This window comes from Bos javanicus, chromosome 9, assembly GCF_032452875.1.
Source record: "Bos javanicus breed banteng chromosome 9, ARS-OSU_banteng_1.0, whole genome shotgun sequence".
In the NCBI taxonomy this organism is placed as follows: Eukaryota; Metazoa; Chordata; class Mammalia; order Artiodactyla; family Bovidae; genus Bos; species Bos javanicus.
This window is the reverse complement of record NC_083876.1, coordinates 51,352,642-51,374,068: the sequence shown is the minus strand read 5'-3', so window position 1 is coordinate 51,374,068 and position 21,427 is coordinate 51,352,642.

Sequence of the window (21,427 nt, the reverse complement as noted above, 5' to 3'; positions counted from 1 at the left end):
TAGTCTCTAATAATTAACAATTAGTAGGTACCTAGAGAAAGCTCAAGAGACTGGAGCTCCCACATTTCTCTTTCTTATCTAAATGTAAGAAGTTAGCGAGACTTCAGTGATTCTTATTAATAAAAGTGAAGACCTCTATGGGTTTGAAGAACATGTGTATATAAGAGACAGCTGTTAATAATTCCTATTTAAAATAAAATTAATCAAGAGTGATATGTGTTCAGAAGGCTGTGTCTTACTGTATTCAAACTGGTAAATACATTAAGACCCACAAGTAGAAAAATTATTATTTTTTTCCACGCATGTTAGTGCTTCAGTTCAGAAGTAAAGTCAATGTGCTAAAAGGGGAATAGTGTTGGCAAATTTGTGCTATTTCTTGAACTTTAAAGGGAAAAATGCTGGATGTGCAAAAAGAAGCACTTCATTACAGATCATTAGTGAGAACTTTATGTACAGCTGAAGGCTCAGAAAGGTATTGCCTGCTTAGAACTAACTGGGAAGAAATTTGAAATCCCCCTCTTTTTTTTAATGAATGTAAAAGATGATTTTTTTTCTCTAAAGATGTTGTCTCTAAGGATTTTTTCAAAGAAATCGGCCCATTTTGAAAGTCTAAATAACAGCCTGAATTTCCAGCTTTAAGTGGCCTACATTTTCTGAAAGTAGTTCTATGTCTCAGGGTGAAACTTGGTGAAAGTGAACAAGGATGCATAGAGGACTAGGGTTCTTGCTCTGTGTTGCCCTTCTGTGGAGTGCATTAGCATACTTTGGATCCAGGCTGATGAGATCAAGTTGCTTTGGGATAATTTATCAATCAGGTGGCTGTCAGACCTTAGTAAGCCCTTCAGGTAAACCATGAATTTAAGATAATCCATTTACAAGAAGAGTAGATCAGATAGAATGATGAAGAACTTCCTTCAACACTATTATGTCATTGCCAGAGATACCAGAAGATCCCAACCTGTAGAGAAAAGGGGTACTGTGCTTTGTTCTGTATTGCATTATCCTCAGTAGTCCCTGTGAGGAAAAGGAGAGCAGGGCCAACTACAAAAATATTACAGCCTTGAAAGATGTAGAAAGTTGTGGAAAGTCATCTTTAAATACATCTTCACACTTTCAAGCAAACCTAGTTTGACAGTCACAGTTCATCACGATCATGACTAATAAACAGATGCTCCTAGATAAATTCTGATGGGCATTTGCAACCCCAGTTCCTTTGACTTGCTCCACAAATTGCTAAAGGAGTCAAACATGTGAATGAGCTAAAAGCCCAGGTCCCCAGCCACTCCCTGCTACAGAGTATCATTCCTTGCCCATGTGTTTCTGTCACCGTTTTGTGCTAATCACAAAAGAAATCAGTGGAAAGGAAGAAAATAAGTCACTGAGGATCTGATCATCTCCTGAACAAGATCACAATGGCCAATTTGCAGAAATGGGTTCCTCTAATTTTCCCTTGTGGTGGTGATGAGATTATGAAATAGTCATAATAGCACAAGAACTGCCCTCTCTGGAAGCTGCTAAGAAAACTCCAACCATAATAGAGGGGCAAGGACTCGTGGTGTTTCTTACAATGGAGTTGAAGCTCCACCCCTCCTCATCCAGCTGTATTTGCATATTCTTTTGAAAACCACACATTGAGTATCTATAGCCCCAGCTGATGTCATCGGGCACAGCATGCAGCCACTAGAAGTGGGACAATTATAATTTTTGTAGCTGATTAATCATCATGAAAAAGTAACAGTCAATTGACTCAATCATACATCCATGGTGATTAATCACACTTCACTTGTGTTTTTTTCCCCCAAGTATTTTACTGACAGTGCAGATGTTGGTTGATTTTCTCCTTTAGCCTTTTACTTGGTCACAGATGTTAAGTAATCACCTTGTCCTGATACTTGACTTATCCATAATCTTCAGTATTACAAGCCCTTAAGAGAAAATGTGCTCTTTTCTTAGAAATCAAATGGTAACATAGTTATTACCTTTAAAAAAAGTTAATCAATATATGAAATAGCCATAATTGTACTCTGTAATCACAGATGCTTTTTTTTTTTTTTAATAATCATGCTACTCCTCCATTTGTTCCCCGATGGCATGATTACTGATAAAATATTAAGAAAAAGAGCTGTTTTTCTTCCCTCCTCCTGGAATGTTAATGGCATGATTCTATTTAGATTTAATCCAAAACTAGGTGTTCCAATCCAGATTCATAAAAGGGCTTTTTACTTTGGAAGCAGACAAAATTTACTCTTGAAGACAAAACAGACATGCTGTCACCTGAGCATAATTCTATGTGAGACGTCTCAGTTACTGGCCCATAAGAGAAGCTGCAGTGATTCACTAGGACAGTATTTATAAAATTGCCACACACATGTGCACCCATGGGTGATTCATGTCAATGTATGGCAAAAACCACCACAATATTGTAAAGTAATTAGACTCCAATTAAAATAAATAAATAAACTTTAAAATAAAATAAAATTTCCACATATGAATTGTTGGTATTAAAAAACCAATTACAGATGCACCAGTCTGTTGGTAAAAGAGCAATATTCAAGGAATATTCTAAACGATTATGAGTCAATTATATCACTTTTAGGGACAAGTGACAACACAGTTTGTATTCAAGTCAACAGAAATGCTTCATTCCAGGCTCCCTCTGTAGTAGTGGGATTAGTAGGGCAGGTATGTCAAAGATACAATGCTGTCAAGCCCTAAGACTTGCCTAATTTCTAAAATGGAATGCTGATCCTAAGGGACAAGCAACGTGGCACCACAAAGTGAAGCCCCACCCCCACTCTACAGACTGACTTCCATGATTTCAGCCACTCTAATCTTAGAAGAAGGTAACATCTCCCAATATTGACCTTCAGGTAATCTTTGAGATCATATCCCAGGTGGAAAATTGCATTCATGCCAAGATAATACAACAGCATTGAGTGCTATCCTGGGTGACTGTCTTGATACTGTTAATAAAGAGCCTTGAGTTGGATATAATTGTTAATAAACTAATTCTAAAAATCCACTCAAATGTCATTTATAATCAGGATTTTCTGCTGGGCTAGGATCCCTGGGGAAAACTCTGAAGCTGTGAATCTTATATGCAATGGCAGGGATGAACATACGAAGGTACAGGTCCACCCTCGCTTTATAGCTTAGTTGTTTAAAATGATCACATATGATGAAGCTCAGAAACACTTGCAGCTGTGAGAATCAGAAAAGAAAGAGAGGGATGGAGATAAGAACCAGTAGGAAACTCTCCAACTAACTCCAGTCCTCTTTGGTTGGGGGAGAGGTGAAAAGATGTTATTACTTGTAATTTATAACAGGAACATCAAGGCAGAGAAGATTATATAAAAGCATTTCAGTGAGAAGATACTCATGACATGAAACTATTTAAAACAATTAATCAAAAAAGCCTAATTATTCAATTAGATGGATAAATGAATCTTCTTAAAGTGGATATGCAAAAAAGAGAGTGATGATGAAATCTTTTAAAGGGAAATGAGTATAACAAATCAGCTAAATACGATTGCTAAAAAATTCTGAATAATAAGTCAGTGATTATGTTTTAATTGGGCTTTAGCTTTGTAATAATTGAGGACACTCATTATCTTGTTTTATTGTATTTATGATTTTAATATTCATACCATTTCTTACTATCTTTGTATACTTTCTGCCAGTGCTTGTTGCACTTCCTGGCTGATTAGTGCCTGGGTCAGTGTGAAGTGAATACAGATGTCTCAATCATGATCGGCAGGAGCGATGGCTGATTCTCAGTGTTTGAAGGTCTCCTGTAAAGCCGTCCTTTGTGCGATTGTCAGGGTGATTTTTTCTGTTCTTTTTTTTTTTTCTTCTCTCTCAACATGCTTAGCTCTGTTGGTAAGAGTCATCTAACAGGAAACTGTTTTTCACTTTGATGAGAAACAAGGGACTTCATTTTGGGGTATCATCAGTGTTTCTAAAATGACAACACATATACATTTATCCTGTCCCAGGGAAAATAATAGTTTTATGCAAAAGGTAACATCTAACTAAAAATTCAAACTCTTTATCTGAGGGTGAAAACAGGGCAAAACAGAGCTCTTATGCTTGTAACTTCCAGACGGTCGGATAAGCTACTCTTTGTTCCCAAAGAAGGGCAGTTGAGCCAAAGATTATTTCCAAGTTTTTGTCAATCACTTTCCCCTGTAAAAGGTGTACACATGGCTGATTGCTTACACACTCAAAATCAGCCAAAAGGTGCAGTCAGAATGAGTCCGCAACTGTCAGCGGCCTTAGATGTAGAGAGAGCTCTAAATGAGCCTTTGAGAAGCAAAGAGAGAAACCATTCAATGCTCATGCATGGAACTTTTGTGAACCCAAGTGACATTTGTGAGTATTTAATCCATTTTTTAAATCTTTCAAATGAATCAGTGGCAATAATTGTATATAGGATTTTATTTAGGTCCACAGAGTCAGTGCTGGTTATATTAAGATTAGTATGTATTATAATGAATAAAAGGTATGGACTGTATTTTGCCCCATTGCCAGAAAAATGCATAGTTTTCAGCCAATCTTTTGCTTAATAAAGGAAGAAATAATGAATGAATGAATTAGAAGTAAAACACACGCACATCTGATGGCCTATGAGATCCTAAGTACTCTAGTCTGCCTTATCATATCTCTAAACACAGAAATAAAAATTGGTATTTGAAAACTTGGACATAACTCTTTACTGACATATATATTTTTAAAAAGAAAGGTCTGCTTTTATTATCAATTCACAGTGTGTCTTTTCTAAATAGCAGATCTTGGGCAAGTGTTCATCTTTAAATAGGCTTTTACAACTTCAGCATTTACCTTTTGTTATTGTTGTTTAGCTAAGTCGTGTCCAACTCTTTATGACCTCATGGACTGTAGCCCAATTAGCTCCTCTGTCCATGGGATTTCCTAGGTAAGAATACTGGAGTGGGTTCCCATTTCCTCCTCCAGGAGATCTTTGCAACACAGGGATCAAACCCACATTTGTTGTATTGGAAGGCAGATTCTTTACCACTTTGCAACCTGGGAAGCCCTGTTTACCTTTACAGTTACACTTTCAGTTCCAGAACTCAGTCATGTCCAATTCTTTGTGACCCCATGGACTGCAGCATGCCAGGCTTCCCTGTCCTTGACCAACTTCCAGAGGTTGCTCAAACTCAGGTCCAATGAGTCAGTGATACCATCCAACCATCTCATCCTCTGCCGTCCCCTTCTCCTTCTGCCTTCTATCTTCCCCAGCATTGGGGTCTTTTCCAAAGAGTGGGGTCTTTGCATTAGGTGACCAAAGTATTAGAGCTTCGGCTTCAGCATCAGTCCTTCCAATGAATATTCATGGTTGATTTCCTTTAGGATCAACTGGTTCGACCTCCTTGCTATCCAAGGGACTCTCAGAGTCTTCTCCAACACCACAGTTCAAAGACATCAATTCTTTCGTGCTCAGCCTTCCTTATGGTCCAACTTCACAGCTATAGATGACTACTGGAAAAACTATAGCATTGACTATATAGACCTTTGTCAGCAAAGTAATGTCTCTGATTTTTAATACGCTGTTTGTCATGGCTCTTCTTCCATGGAACAACTGTCTTTTAATTTCATGGCTGCAGGCACCATCTGCAATGATTTTGGAGCCCAAGAATATGAAGTGTATCACTCTTTTCTCTATATCCTCATTTATTTGCCATGAAGTGATGGGACTGGATGCCATGGTCTTAGTTTTTTGAATGTTGAGTTTTAAGCCAGTTTTTTTTCACTCTCCTCTTTCACTTTCATCAAGAGGCTCCTTAGTTCCTCTTTGCTTTCTGCCATAAGGGTGGTATCATCTGCAAATTTGAGGTTGTTGATATTTCTTCCGGCAATCTTGATTCCAGCTTGTGCTTCATCTAGCCCCACATTTTGTATGATATACTCTGCATAAAAGTTAAATAAGCAGAGTGACAAGATATAGCCTTGACACATTCCTTTCCCAATTTGAACCAGTCTGTTGTTCCACGTCCAGTTCTAACTGTTGCTTCTAGACCAGCCTATATGTTTCTCAGGAGGCGGGTAAGGTAGTCTGGTATTCCCATTTCTTTAAGAATTTCCCACAGTTTGTTATGATCCACACAGTCAAAGGCTTTAGTGTAGCCAGTAAGACAGAAATATATGTTTTTCTTGAATTCTCTTGCTTTTCCTATGATCCAACAGAGGTTGGCAATTTGATCTCTGGTTCCTCTGCCTTTTATAAATCCAGCTTGAACATTTGGAAGTTCTTGGTTCATGTACTGTTGAAGCCTTGCTTAGAGACTTTTGAGCATTACTTTGCTAGAGTATGAAATGAGTGCAATTTTGCAGTAGTTTGAACATATTTTGGCACTGCCTTTCTTTGGTATTGGAATGAAAACAGATATTTTCCAGTCCTGTGGCCACTGCTGAGTTTTCCAAATTTGCTGGCATATTGAGTGCAGCAATTCACAGCATTATCTTTTAGAATTTGAAATAGCTCAACTGGAATTATATCCCCTCCACTAACTTTGTTGGTAGTGATATTCCTAAGGCACACTTGATTTCATATTCCAGGATGTCTGGCTCTAGGTGGGTGATCACACCACTGAGGTTATCCAAGTCATTAAAATGTTTTTTGTATAGTTCTTCTGTATATACTTGTCACCTCTTCTTAATATTTTCTGCTTCTCTTATGTCCATACCATTTCTGTCCTTAATTGAGCCCATCTTTGCATGAAATATTCTCTTGGTATTCTTGAAGTGATCTCTAGTCTTTCCCAGTCATTGCTTTCCTCTATTTCTTTGCATGGGGCCGTATAATTCTTTGTTGTGAGAGGCTCTCCTCTGCATTTTGGATCCACCCACTAGATTCCTATAGCACTACCCACCTTAGTGGTGACGATCAAAAGTATACAAACATTCCCAAATGCCCCTTGAGGGTCAAAATCACCTCCTCATTTGAGAACAATTGCTTTAAAGCTTTAGCTGACAGTAAGACATTCTTAAAGCAAAGACAGTAATGGACAGTTAGAAAAGCAGATCCTTGATTACGTATGCTGGAAGTACTGGATCATTTTCAGCTCAGTTTTCTGAGTTTAATCAATATTACCATGCAGAGTATTTTAAAATTTTTCCCAGCGATGAAAGAAATAACACAAGAAGCTGGGATGTTTTATTATTTTTTTATTTTACTTTTAAACTTTACATAATTGTATTAGTTTTGCCAAACATCAAAATGAATCCACCACAGGCATGATGTTTTAATTTGAAGAGAATTGGTAAATTTACTGGAATATAATAATACTGAAATGATAGTAACAACAGTGATAATAACAGTGACATTTGTTTATGAAATGCAGTGCTAGGCAGCCTTATATCATCTAGTCATTGAGGTTAATTTTACCAGAAACAGTTTCTTAAGGTAATAAGCCAGGATTACTCTTCTTAATCAAGTTTATTCCCTGCTCCAGTCCTGGCTTGGTGACTAGAAGCTGTGTAACAAATGAATTGCCACCGTCTTTCAATGTCATCTATAACTGGGCTCTCGGATCAGCACCAGTTGTTCAGTAGAGTACAATAACTTAAGCATTTCCATTTTGAAGGTGTGAAGATCAAGTTATTTAACCTGAAATATGGGCTTCCCTGGTGACTTGGATGGTAAAGAATCTGCCTGCAATGCAGGAGACCTGGGTTCATCCCCTGGGTTGGCAAGATCCTCTGGAGAAGGGAATGGCTGAGCACTCCAGTATTCTTGCCTGGAGAATTTCATGGACAGAGGAGCCTGGTGAACTAAAGTCCATGGGGTCACAAAGTGTTGGATACCACTGAGCAACTAACACTTTCACTCTTCATATACAAGTTAATCACTGATTACGGGAGGGCCACCACAGATAGGTCTTCTACTTTACCAATGTTGGATCAAACTTTTTTTCCTGGGGGGAGAGAGCCAGTGGCATAGCCAGTTACTGGCCTCATGTGGTTGTCCTCTCCATGTCCCATGCATATTCTTTGCAGAACTGATGGCTCCTTCAACTATCTTCATTTTACTTAATCTGGTTTAAGCAAGTTTGGAAGTACCCCATTTTCCTCCTTAACTTCTGTTTAGGATTTATCTTTCAATCTAGCTGAATATTCTTAAAATTCTTTAGCTTTTCACACGTTATAAGTTTCTGTCTTAGGCTATCTTCCTATGCTTTATAATTGCTAAATTACAGTCAGCAGTACCCACTTAGTCCTTATCTCTATCTCCTTCTCAAGACATGACTTCCCTTGGAGCCTCTGCTCCTAGGCCCCGTGTCCCCTAAGTGTTTGAGTCACATGATCACCAAGGATGAACTCCAGGCATCTCAAAAGTCATTCTTCCCTCTGATGGCTCTAACCATGCTAGACAGCTATTGTCCATTCTGTTCTTAGAGTCACAGTTAGTGACAATAGGCTTTTTCCATGTGGTTTTCTCCATTGACCATGCAATATGAGATCTCTAAGACCTCATATCTTTATGCCCCATAATTCTGATTGAGAATGAAGTTTCTGAGTAAAGTATTTTGGTAACATCAACACCCAAGAAGTAAAGATGAGTCCTCAGGGATTGGGGACCTGTTCTCTTGATTCTTTTGAAAACTACCTGTTCTACTTCAATTATAGGAAAATAAATAAATAAATTAATAAAATAAAAAAGAGGAATTTCTAAGCAGGAAGTGCAAATTGTTCTAAACATGGGAAATGCCTTTTTTTAATTAATGATTTTTAATTGAAGAATAATTGCTTTACAGTATTGTGTTGGTTTCTGCCAAACATCAACATGAATCAGCCATAGGTCTACCTATGTCCCCTCCCTCTTGAACATCCTTCCCTTCTCCCTCCACATCCCACCCCTCTAGGTTGTTACAGAGCCCAGGCTTGAGTTCCCTGAGTCATATAGCAAATTCCCATTGGCTATCTATTTTACATATGGTAATGTATATTTCCATGTTACTCTCTCCATACATTCCACCCTCTCCAAGTCTATAAATCTGTTTCTATGTCTGTGTTTCCACTGCTGCCTGAAAATAGGTTAATTGGTACCATCTTTCGAGATTTCATATACATGCATTAGTATATGATATTTGTTTTTCTCTTTCTGGCTTACTTCACTCTGTATAATAGGCTCTAGATTCATCTACCTCCTTAGGACTGACTCAAATGTGCTCCTTTTATGGCTGAATAGTATTCCACTGTATATATGTACCACAACTTCTTTATTCATTGATCTGTCGATGGACATCTAGGTTGCTTCCATGTCCTAGCTATTGTAAATAGTGCTGCAATGAACATTGGGGTTGATGTGTCTTTTTCAATTTTGGTTTCCTCAGGGTATATGCCTACCAGTGGGATTGCTGGGTCATATGATGATTTTATTCCTAGTTTTTTTTAAAGAGTCTCCATACCATCTTCCATAGTGGCTGAATCAATTTACACTCCCACCAACAGTACATGAGGGTTGCCTTTTCTCTATACCCTATCCAGCATTTACTGTTTGCAGATTTTTTGATGATGGGCATTCTGAACTGAGGTGATATCTCATTATAGTTTTGATTTGCATTTCTCTAATAATGAGCAATGTTGACCATCTTTTCGTGTGTTTATTAAGCATCTGTATGTCTTCTTTGGAGAAATGTCTATTTAGGTCTTTTGCCCATTTTTTGATTGGGTTGTTTGTTTTTCTGGTATTGATTTGTATGAGCTGCTTGTATATTTTTTAAATTAATCCTTTGTCAGTTGTTTCATTTGATATTATTTTCTCCCATTCTGAGTGTTGTCTTTTCACCTTGCTTATAGTTTCCTTTGCTGTGCAAAAGCTTTTAAGTTTAATTAGGTCCCACTTGTTTACTTTTGTTTTTATTTCCATTACTCTAGGAGGTGGGTCATAGGGGATCTTGCTGTGATTTATGTCATAGTTTTCTGCCTGTGTTTCCCTCTAAGAGTTTTATAGTGAAACTCCTTTTTTATCTGTCTAAAAACTTGTAATTACTTGTGTTATATTGATCGCTTCTTTAGTATAAAGTATTTTTCCTATCTAAGAATATTACTTGAATTATGTATTAATTACCTAAATCAAATGTTAACATTTTTCCCATATACAAGAGAAGTGGCCAATCTATTCCCAAACTTCCATAAAGACTTTCCTGACATTCCATTTTGAAGCCAGTTTCATAATTATATGCCAATCATTTTGATGAGTAATTTCATTATTTCTTCTTAGGAGATTATGTATATCAACATGTGAATGCAGATGATTCACTTCAAAGATGCAAAAATAAAAGTGAGCCATTTTTTAAAGGTGTTTGTTAATCTTTTCTGTGATTAAATTCAGAGTAAAACTAAATGACATGAACCTACACACAGCAGAATTACAAGAAAAAAATTAAAAAACAGAAATGCTCACAAAGTCAACCATCACATTAAAATTCCTTTTTGCTGGGTGAGCTGAAATACCATGAAAAAGAAAAAATCCACCTGCCATTCAGTTTAATTTCTTGTGTTTAGAGCTCTATAGCATTCTGTGTAAAACTAATCAATAAAAAGGATTTATGAGGCCTTGAAATAGAACAGTCGAAAGGAGGAAATTATAGTCAGTTTTAGTTATTAAAGATTTTCACCACTAAATTTAGTATAAGGGAAACGTTATACATCTTTTTTAGCTGAAACAGGACATTTATCAAACGCATGGATTGGGGAGACGACTGTGCTTAGACCCACTGTAATGTGTCTTTATTTGTTGCTCACCATTTATTGTTGGCTGTGGTGAAGTAGGCCTGAACAGGATTGGAAAAGCTATGTTAAAAAAAAAGGCGAGAAGACACAGCAAGCCGTGACCCAGACATGAGACAAAAAGAAGTATTTGTGAATTCAGATCCAGTTCATACTAAATAGCTTTGTGTGACCTTATTCTGAAGAGTGGAGGCAAGGAAAGAGGAAACCAAGGGAGGAAGTGAGGAGGGAAGGGAGGAAAACTCCCCACCACCTCGAATGGCCTTCACTTTATGGGGTCAAAATCCAGCTCTGATCATACTTGGAAACCAAGTCATTACTGATCTTTGTTTATTTTTGGTATTATAATATTGCTGGACCAGGAGCATTTCTGAAAGTAGTCATACATGGGCTGTGTAACACTGTTGCGTTGTGATGAATTTTGAGAGAGTGCCTCAAGGCACTTGCGTGCTGCTGTGCGTAAATAAATGGTCTTGAGACTTTTACCCAGATACATTTCATAGCAGGTTAATTTGAGAAAATTCAAGAATTTAGCTTTTGTTTGATGAAATGCAAATGACAGATGGAAAACTGCTGTATTTTGAAAAGAAAAACTGTAATGATGCACAGAACATAAGATTGCCATAATAATAATGGTGCTTAGCATTTACAGAGTTCTTCATCTTCAAAGTACTTTACAAACAACTAATTAAGCCTCATAACACTCCTGAAAGACAGGTAAGGGTCATTACTGCCATTCTACAGATGGAGAAAATGAGGCATGGGGCGGTTAAGTATTTTTGCCTAAGGCTATTGGAAATAAACAGAATCAACCAGATTAAGGTCTAGGGATTCAGTCTTAACATGGATAAAGGGACCAGCATTCTTTGAACCAAAACAATGAGGCTTTTAGTGCTGAATATCTTTCCTTTTGAAAAGAAGATTAACCTGTCATTCAGTTAACACTGATTTCCCAATAAATTAAAATGATACAGTATAACTCCCATTCACTGTTTCTTTATTTGTCTCATTCATTCTTCAGTCTCCACAATTATCCCCGAAGAATGCCTTTTCTGAATGATTAGGTGACAAGGGCCTTTACAGTCAATGTCACCTGGAGGCAAGGCATTGAGAACTCAGGCTTTATTTTACATTAAAGTTGCGAATCATATCGATGGGCTTCATTTAAAATTATGACAACTCCTCATTTCTGATGGGCAATAATTGTTGGCAATTTCAAAATCCTGTAGTGTGTGAAAGAAAAAATATGTAGATTTTACTCTTTTATTCCTTTCTACTAGTTAACTCTCTTGATTATTCTCCTGAATTCCCAAATTATTGTTGAAGGTACAGAATGTCACCAAAAAACCAATTCTCAGCATGAAAACAATCTAGTAGATTGCTTATTTTTGGTATTACTGCTGCTTACCTTTAGAAGTTACCCAGGTTTTAAAGAAGAGTTGGAAACACATTATGGAAAAGAGCAGGCATTTTAGGACAATTTTTTCTTTTCTTTCTCTTTGGAAGATTAATAAGGTCAATGATCATATTTGTATATATACTTATTTGTAAATTCTCAGCCCCTAGGATCTTACATACTGTCTGAGGGAACAGGATTTGAAATAAGAGTGAGAATTGCAGTAACACCACTGTAGGAGGTAAATGTATAATTAAGTCATATTCTATCCTATAAATATGTTGAAGAAATACAAAAAGGAACAGAGATTACTTTTGTCTGCTTAGGTACTGAAAAGGGTATGTACTTACCAGATTTTTTTGTGATTTGTCCATAGCACCAGCTTTTTAAGACTTTGATTCTGAAAAATGACCCCTGTAAACTATTTTTTTTTAATTCCCAACAATAAAACCATTCTAAACTTAGAATGTGATGATAGTTGCACAACTTTGTGAATACACAAAAACTATAAAATTGTGCACTTTAAATTGTAAATTTTATACTATATCAATTATAGTTCAATAAAGCTTTTTTTTTTTTAATGTCAGAAAATGCCAAGCCAATCCACCACTTCCTCCCTTTCAGGGCTTATCTATTTCAGCTTCCAAGAACTCTGCTCTATCAGTTCAGAATATACTCTCAGAGTATATTAAAAAGATTATAGTTTCTTCTCACTTTGTTTCTGTTGACTCTGCAGGAATCATTTGGATGCTCAGCTGCTGTCCATTCTCAGCACTCATCCCATGGAACACCATTGTGGAAAAACACTGGGGCAATACCAGCTAAGCTGATGTGGCTCTCTAACCACTAAGAGTGAAACTATTCTCTATTCAAAGGACACTATAGCTCATGAGAAAAAGAGATTAATTTCTCTGCCCTCATAATTACACAAAAGATTGGGTGCTGTCATCGTTATAATTTGATTTTCCCCCTATTCCCCTGGTGGCTCAGATGGTGAAGAATCTGCCTTCAATTCAGGAGACCTGGGTTCAATCCCTGGGTTGCAAAGATCCCCTGGAGAAGGAAATGACTGCCCGCTGCAGTATTCTGGCCTGGAGAATTCCATGGACAGAGGAGCCTGGCAGGCTACAGTCCATGGTGTCGCAAAGAATAGGACACGACTGAGCAACTTTCACTCACTCACTCCTGGAGTTCACGGTTCCTCCTTGGTTCCTTGAGCTTAGCTTCTAAGCCGGTTTATTTGTCTGTTGTTGTTTAGTTGTTAAATCTTCTCTGATTCTTTATGACACCATGGACTGTAGCTGGACAGGCTCCTCTATCCATGGGTTTCCCAGGTAAGAATACTGGAGTGGGTTGCCATTTCCTGCTCCCTCCTCCAGTGGATCTTCCCAACCCAGGGATCAAACCTGTATCTCCTGGGTCTCCTGCATTGCAAGCGGTTTCTTTATCCACTGAGTATCTATCTGTAGAAGACTACAATATGGGGACCATATCTTCAATGATATCTAAATCCAACAGAAAAAAAAATATAATGAAAATATTGAATATTTGCTAAATAAATCTGTAAAAGATTGGATTTATTGGTGATTAGATGGAGTCACTATTTTCATCATTTCTATTTTTCCTTTGTTTCCCTACTTTTTATTGCCAATACTCTATGAAAACATAATTGTAATGACTAAAGAATATTCTAGAACGTGAATGTATTGTGATTTTTCCAATCATTTCTTTATTAGCATACAACTAGTGTGATTCCGGAGAAGGAAATGGCTCCCTACTCCAGTACTGTTGCCTGGAAAATCCCATGGATGGAGAAGCCTGGTGGGCTGCAGTCCATGGGGTCACGAAGAGTCAGACAAGACTGAGTGACTTCACTTTCACTTTTCACTTTCATGCATTGGAGAAGGAAATGGCAACCCACTCCAGTGTTCTTGCCTGGAGAATCCCAGGGACGGGGGAGCCTGGTGGGCTGCCGTCTATGGGGTCGCACAGAGTCGGACACAACTGAAGCGACTTAGCAGCAGCAGCAGCAGTGTGATTCCAACTCTTACAATAACATGAACAATATCTTCTTCATTAACCTTGTTTATAAATTTTATTCTGTTATTATTTTGTATCTAGTCATGTTAAAATTTTATTGTATTTAAGCATGTAAATTATTCTAATCTTTCTACTGGTTACCAAAAATCCTTAAAAAGTTTAAACAATTGCAGTACCATATCCAAATGTAAATGTTCTCCTCTCCCTTAACCTTTGGCATTTTTGCATTCTTCTTTCTTTCAAGATATTTCATTTAAAATACTTTTCATAATGTCTCATAAATAGTGAGGTACTATATATAATGGTATTATTATAAATTTTGTTACTAGCAATCACACACACACACACATATATATATATGTTTGTCCAGGTACTTGAAAAACTAATGGCATTCTGTTTCTTGGATGCTTAAATTTTTCTTTGTTTCATCATCGATGAGTAAAAATATCCTATATTTGTTGATCCTTTGCATTTTTTCCATAGATTTTCTTATTATGTTTTTATTTATTTTTCATTGGCATATTTATCTTTTTATCCACATTTTAAAATACTTTTAAAGGTAGTAATTTCATCATTATTGTCATTTTTGTTTTAAATATTTTCAACAACTGCCTTATGAGTTTTTTAACCAAAAAAAGTTTAACATTGATGAAATACACTGATGTTCTTAAAATTATTGTATCTACCATTATTTTTATATTTAGAATAGCTTTCCCAAAGTGTAATCTCCAAAATGGGGGCTTCCCAGGTGGCGCTAGTAGTAAAGAAGTCGGCTGCCAATGCAGGAGACATAAGAGACGTGAGTTTGATCCTTGGATTGGGAAGATCCCCTGGAGGATGAAATGGCAACACACTCTGGTTCTTGCCTGGAAAATCCCATGGACAGAGGAGACTGGTGGGCTATAGTCCATAGAGTCGCAAAAAGTCAGACATGATTGAAGCAACTTAACACACACACACACACAGACACACACACACACGCATTGAATTTCCAATGAGGGAATAGAGAGTACAGCGTTTATTGAACATACTTGACTTGGACTGCTTTGCTTATAGAGAGTTCCATGGGGTTAGCACACACTGTAGGGGACCCTATGAAGAAATTATTTGTCTGTTTCAAGATCATTTTTTAAAAGCTAAACGATACTTTCTTTTAGTTTTCAAAGCTTCACTTTTCATTTATTTAACTATTCTTTCCTATAAGGTCTCTAATTATACATACATTGAAGGTGGGACTTTATTTTTTAACCCAATAATCAGTTCTCCCAATAACTTTTGTTTAAAAACCTACATCTTTTAAATGATATAATTTTTATGTATATTATTGGTGTGTTGAGGTACTATTCTATTAATCTGACTATAATTTTATGATCTAGACCACAGATTGTTTTAACATCGCAATATATTTAAACATCTCTTTAACTATATTTGACTATGTGATTTGTTTTCCCCAGAATATTCATAGATATCTTTACCTATTTATTCTTCCAAATAAACTTTAAAATTATTTTTATCATGATCCCAAATAAAATTTTATTGATCTTATAATTAATCTGAAAATAATTTGCATGTTTTACAAAATCCAGTGGCCCATTATGGAAGTGCAGTGTCTGTTCCTATTAAATTGAAGTTTTCGTTTATATTACTTAGGAAAGTATGTTAATACTTCTCATACAGATTATGTACATTTCTTAATAAGATATTACTATTATGTGAATGGTACCTTTCCTCATTATGTACTCTAATTGGTTATTTCTGCTATGCAGAAAAACTATCAACTTTTGCCATTTAATTTGTATCCAATCACTGTAATGAACTTTAATATTAAATCTCAGAGTTTTGTCAATGATTCCCTTGAGTTTTCTATTTAAAGAGTCATATTATCTGCAAATAATAACAAAAACTTGTCCTTTCTCATCTCAGTATTATATTTTTTTGCCTTGTCAAGGAAGTCTATGCAAGAATTCTTGTTTTTAATTAAATATAATTTTGAATCTTTTAAAAATATATTAATGGTCATTTTATTCATAACACTGTAGGATTTTATTTTTAAAATTAGAAATGAATGCTACTGAAGAAATTTTTTACCAACAAATAACAAAAAAAGAAATCAAATGAAATTTCTTCTGACATATATTTGTCTATCCACACATGTATGTATGTCACAAATTAACATATTTATATATATTTGAATATGTCATATATACAACTACATACAAACACGTATGTCTAATGTACTAAAAAGACTGGCTTTTTGTGCTAAATTCTCTCTGGTTGTAAAATAAAGCAGCTTCGTACAGGCTGTGTCTTGGTGCCTGATGCTGAGACTGCCACACAATTTTCTTATGTTGCTTCAGATTTTTGTAATAAATTATTTTTATATTTTCCTTGGGCCTTGGGATAATGTCCTCTTTACCTTTTTTTGGTTATTGATGTTAGACCTTGTGTCATTGTTTTTGTTTTTTCCTCTTTGCCATTCTTAAATCAGAGTCTTGCAGTTATCAGTGTTGGCCATCAGACAAGGTATCAATTTTCTTTGAAGCTGATCTAACAGGTGCTAACTGAATCACCTTTCATATCTGTGTAGATGGAAAGGTACTTAACACCTATGATTGTCAGCATATATCTATGTCGAGTATAAGTTTATCTGGTTCAGTTCTTCTGGACTGAAATGGAATAAATTTTCAAGTGCATTGCCTGAATCTCTGGCACCCTAGAGTTGAAGGATGGAAATTCTATACTGCATTACTGTAGGAGTTTCTGCCTATAGACCATTTATGATTCCATTACCTGCAGATTGATGTTCTCTGAGATGTAACTCCATGTGTTCAACCCTACACCACCAGGACAGTTCACTTATTAGAATTGTGTTCTGTATATATGGATGTTCAAAGATATACATGATGGAGTTGGCTCTGAGCCAGAGAGAGATCACAGGAGCTAAGAGTGACCCTCAGCTGATACCCAGCAAGGAAGCAGGACTTATAGCCACTAACAAAGTGGGTCCTGTCAACACCTTGGTTTGTTCCTGGAAGAACTTCAGCAGAGAAGCTGCTCTGATGCATAGTGCTGGGACTTTTGACTTGCCTAAATTGGAAGATCTTTTATCTGTACTGAAGAAATGTACTGATGAAAGCCACTAAGTTTGTGGTGTGAGGTCCATATTGCTGTCTTAAAGCTTTCTTTGTCTCCTGCTGTCCCGCCTTCAATTTTCATAGGCATTACCTCCAATAAATCTCTTGCAGTTAAAACAAAAACAAAAACTTAAGGGATGTTTGGGGGAAGAGCAGTGATGAGAGTAGCCAGATACCTGAAGAAGAGACAAATTCACATCATAAGGATGAATGCCCCTGTGTTCTGTTAGATACTAACCTGGAGTGTCTACACTGGTGTGCATGTAGTGAGGAAGAGAGGAGATGTTTCCCTACTGGGTTTTCAGAAACAGAACACCTTTATTGTAAGGAAGAAGTTGAAGGAGACTATTAATTATTTTTATTATAATTTTTCACTGCTTTGCTATTCAGTAGAAATCTGTCCCAACCATGCCTAACTCATGCACTACGTGCACGCTCTTCCAGTCGTAATTTTTCAAGTTTCTCTGAATTTGCATTTTTTTCTGCTTTCATAGGTAATTTATTGGAAAGTTTGGAGACAATAAAGAGTGACTTTGTGGTTGCCTGTTAAGTAGAAATCTAACACCATTCTGCATCTTCAAGTGAGGAAAAAGCTCAGAGAAACAAATCAGTAGTTTTGTTCATTCTGTTCTAGAACATTTCAATCCTATTTTATAGGAAACAAAAGTAAGGTAAAATGCCTTTAGTCAGATGATTGGAAACTTCAATCTTGAGCTCAGTGCAGTCGCTCAGTCGTGTCAGACTCTTTGCAACTCCATGGACTGCAGCATGCCAGGCTTCCCTGTCCATCACCAACTCCCAGAGCTTGTTCAAACTCATGTCCATCGAGTTGGTGATGCCATCCAGCCATCTCATCCTCTGTCATCCCCTTCTCCTCCTGCCCCCAACCCCTCCCAACATCAAGGTCTTTTCCAATAAGTCAACTCTTCGCATGAGGTGGCCAAAGTACTGGAGTTTCAGCCTCAGCATCAGTCCTTCCAATGAACACCCAGGACCGATCTCCCTTAGGATGGACTGGTTGGATCTCCTTGCAGTCCAAGGGACTCTCAAGAGTCTTCTCCAATACCACAGTTCAAAAGCATCAATTCTTCAGCACTCAGCTTTCTTTATAGTCCAACTCTCACATCCATACATGACTACTGGCAAAACCATAGCTTTGTCTAGACAGAGTTTTGTCAAGAAAGTAATGTCTCTACTTTTTAATATGCTGTCTAGGTCGGTCATAGCTTTTCTTCCAAGAAGCATGCGGCTTTTAATTTCATGGCTGCAGTCACCATCTGCAGTGATTTTTGAGTCCAATAAAATAAAGTCTGTCACTGTTTCCATTGTTTCCCCATCTCTTTGCCGTGAATTGATGGGACCAGATGCCATGATCTTCATTTGTTGAATGTTGAGTTTTAAGCCAGATTTTTCACTCTCCTCTTTCACTATCATCAAGAGGCTCTTAAGTTCCTCTCCACTTTCTGCCATAAGGGTGGAATCATCTGTGTGTCTGAGGTATTGATATTTCTTCCGGCAATCTTGATTCCAGTTTGTGCTTCATTCAGCCTGGCATTGAAATCAATCTTAATTTCACATAATGAACTACTTCAGAAAAACTGCTTAGAAGCTACTTAGACCATATAGATTTCTCAAAATAGCAAACAAGACAATGAGAAAAGAACTACAGAGGTACTATTAAATATTCTTCAAAATTATTATTATTGAGGTATAGAAGTTTTATTCTAAAGAGTAACAAAGGGTTTATAAAGTTACTGTCATAACAACAATTTATCTGGCCATTTTTAAAAATAGTTCCCAGGGGATTTTGTAAATTGCCAATCTTACACTAAACACATATTACTGTGAGTTCTCTAGAGAAACAGAATCAATAGGAGAAAGAGAGAGACTCTAAGAAAGTCAGGAAGAGACAATGAGGCAGAGAGAAAGAATTCTTTCTTATTCTATTCAGCTTCAACAGATGAGATGAGGCTCCCACATCTAGAGAGATATCTGTTTTCCTTAATCTATTAATTCAAACATAAATCTCATCTAGAAACACTCTCACAGACATACTCAAAATACTGTTTAATCAAATATCTGGGCATCCTATGGCCTAGTCAAGTTGACACATGAAATTAACCATCACAATGCTCGATTTTACAACACTATAACTCAGGTAAATATAATAGCTGAAGAAAATGCATTAAAAGTCACCTAACATAAAAAATAATTTGATTCTTACTATCTAATGCCACTATTATATTTAACAGAATGTCATTTATTTTCTATAAAGAAAACATGGAGTGAAATGTAATTTGGTCTCTTTCAGTTTGTGTCTACATGAATTTCTCTTTAGTATGAGGCCACTTTCTTAAAAGTTCACTGGACCTGTACTGCTTTCTCATATTTAGAACCATTGGGTCTTGATGCAAAAAACTCAAAAGATACCTGACCTGCATAACTACTGACATCTCACAAACCTTCCATACAACATTTTCATGATTTGGGAATAAATAGTATAAAGTATTATTCAGGAAAAACTCTCTTTATGCATCCTCCATATTTAAAATGTATAAATTAATGATGTGTTATCAAGATGTTCTAAAAGATTTCTTAATAAAATGTACCACAGAAGAGCCTTAACACACTGTAATCATATTATTCCCATTTTATAGATAAGGGACTGTAAGATTGCCAAGAGAAATACCAATAACCTCAGATATGCAGATGACACCACCCTTTTGGCAGAAAGTGAAGAGGAATTAAAAAGCCTCTTGATGAAAGTGAAAGAGAAGAGTGAAAAAGGTGGCTTAAAGTTCCACATTCAGAAAACTAAGATCATGGCATCTGGTCCCATCACTTCATGGCAGATAGATGGGGAAACAGTGGAAACAGTGTCAGACTTTATTTTTGGGGGGCTCCAAAATCACTGCAGATGGTGATTACAGCCATGAAATTAAAAGACGCTTACTCCTTGGAAGGAAAGTTATGACCAATTTAGATAGCATATTGAAAAGCAGAGATATTACTTTGCCAACAAAGGTCCGCCTAGTCAAGGCTATGGTTTTTCCAGTGGTCATGTATGGATGTGAGAGTTGGACTGTGAAGAAAGCTGAGCGCCAAAGAATTGATGCTTTTGAACTGTGATGTTGGAGAAGACTGTTGAGAGTCCCTTGGACTGCAAGGAGATCCAACCAGTCCATCCTAAGGGAGATCCGTCCTGGGTGTTCGTTGGAAGGACTGATGCTGAGGCTGAAACTCCAATACTTTGGCCACCTCATGCAAAGAGTTGACTCATTGGAAAAGACCTTGATGTTGGGAAGGGTTGGGGGCAGGAGAAGAAGGGGATGACAGAGGATGAGATGGCTGGATGGCATCACCGACTTGATGGACATGAGTTTGAGTGAACTCTGGGAGTGGCTGATGGACAGGGAGACCTGGTGTGCTGTGATTCATGTGGTCACAAAGAGTTGGACACAACTGAGCAACTGAACTGAACTGATGCTTGTTAGACATGAAATACCTCCCACAGGGTCAGAGGGCTAATAGATTAGTAGCAGAGCCAGGAATGTGCTAGATGAGTAAACAAATGCAAATTCATTTTACTGTATATTTATTCTTTAAAAAGTAGTTATTAATTTAAAGATATTCTTGTATATGTATTTTAAATATATTTTTAAAAAATTAAAATAAATGTCATGCATCAAAGATTTGTGCTACAGATGCTAAAACATAGTCTTACTTCTTAACTTGACTTCCAAAATGGTGATTTAATTATGAGCAAAAAATATAAAAATAAAATTTAAGTTGACATTAGAGTCAAGAGAACATTTAAAGTTGAAGGGAAATTGATCATAGTTTGAAGATAGTGAACTATAGACACTGAAATTGAGTAATCAGATGTACCCACCTTCAAAAAAATAATAAGCAGTATTTCCTGTACTAGTAAATATAAAATAATTTGTAACCTACTTTATGATATACTATAATGGAAGAATCTAATAATAGTTCCACTTCCTTTACATATTCTCTTTCACCTCAAAACTTTCTCAGAATACCTAGCAAATATCAATTTATCAATTCATTCAAAATTACTTTCAAACAAGTGAGGACAGACAAGATC